Below are 1,557 nucleotides of genomic sequence, written 5' to 3'. Positions count from 1 at the left end.
ATATTCTTCTTCACCCGATCAGAGAAATGTAGATCTTACAAGATCAGGGTTTACACATTAGCTGAAGTACAACTTTCAAACAAAAAATCATGTTGCATGGAGCCCATTTTCTGATTATTTTGCTAATTTTTTCCATTGTGTCCATAAAAGAGGCATCTCACAGTCAGGAGATACAGGGAAAACACCAGTCTCCTGATCCTGAAATTGGAGTTGTTGTGTGAAGCTGATGCACTGGCTGCATGCACACGGTTCAAATCTTCCAGGAGAACTCTCCCAGGTTTGTTTTCCTGAGAGAGAAACTTACCTGTACAGAAGTTCAAGCAGAGAAACAAAGAGGCTGTAGTCCATGCATCCCAAAAAGCTGTGCAGGCTTCTTTTTCTTCCTGGCAGGTGACATTAGCAAAGGCACAGGTCAGCACTGATTGTCTCACCACCTCAGAGGACCATGCCCCTGAGCAACTCTGGCTCAAAATCTTCCATCTTTCTCTACCTCCAGTGAGGCTTTGACAGAAGAAGAGATTCTCTTCCTCATCTCCTGTCTTGCCAGGGAGCTGTGCTTCCCAGAACAAACTGCTACAGTCCCAGCAGGTGTCTTCCAGGTCAGGGAAGCAGGCCAAGGGATTGCCACATTAGGGATGGGAGTGGGAAGGTCTGTGTTCAGCCCATGCACAAAGCTCTCCACCCTGGGACCATGTTCTTCTCTGTGCTTTGCTGGGACTGACACACACCCTCCCTGGCCCTGGGGGAGGAAGGAAAAAAGGGAGCAAAGCTCACTGGGATTCCACAGAATGGGTCTGTAGCTTCTTTTGAATCCCTGTCTGTACAGACATTTAGTCTCCTGAGAGAGATTCTCCTGGGAGCCACTTCACTTAGGTTGTTCCCAGAATGGCCACTTTTAATCTGGGAGAAAAAATTATGAATGTCTGTACACTGGTGGCTTATCCTGAGAGATCAGGGACTCTCCCTGGAGAAACTGAACATCTGTTTATAGTCACTGGAGGTGAAAAATATTTGTATTAAATGGCTCACCCCCCGCCCCCACCATGCAGATTTATCAAAACAAGATTTTGCTACAAATGTGTCAGGTGTGGGGGTTTTGTTTTGAAATTAAAAAGGAAAAACGGTTTTCTGAGGTCCTTGATGAATTTTCACCTCAGAGGGAACAAAAACATCTCCCTCAGAATAGCCAATAGACTGATAAGATAAGTTAGACAATGCACTCAGGTGAAAGACCCAGGTTAAAGACCTTGCTTTGCATGTGACAGAGCAGGGACTTAAACTATGGGTATGTGCTGTATGCACTGGACTGATCACAATTCTGGGATGCAGGCGGCTGGGGAGGAGGGATGGGTATGACGGTTTAAAAACCATGCCTCATTTAGGGTACATAAAATTGTAAACTATATATATTTTTGTTCTCAAAATTGCAAACTAAAATTGAGATATTCCTTGAACAAATTACACTAATAGCCAACCCTAGTCCAGTGGTTTTCAAACTATGATCCGCAGAAACTTGGGGTTCCATGATGATAGGTCATAAGAGGTTCCACAAAGAGA

This window comes from Gavialis gangeticus, unplaced genomic scaffold (assembly GCF_001723915.1).
Source record: "Gavialis gangeticus isolate Ggan-Ray unplaced genomic scaffold, GavGan_comp1, whole genome shotgun sequence".
Classification (NCBI taxonomy): Eukaryota; Metazoa; Chordata; order Crocodylia; family Gavialidae; genus Gavialis; species Gavialis gangeticus.
Note: the sequence above shows the minus strand (reverse complement) of the source record.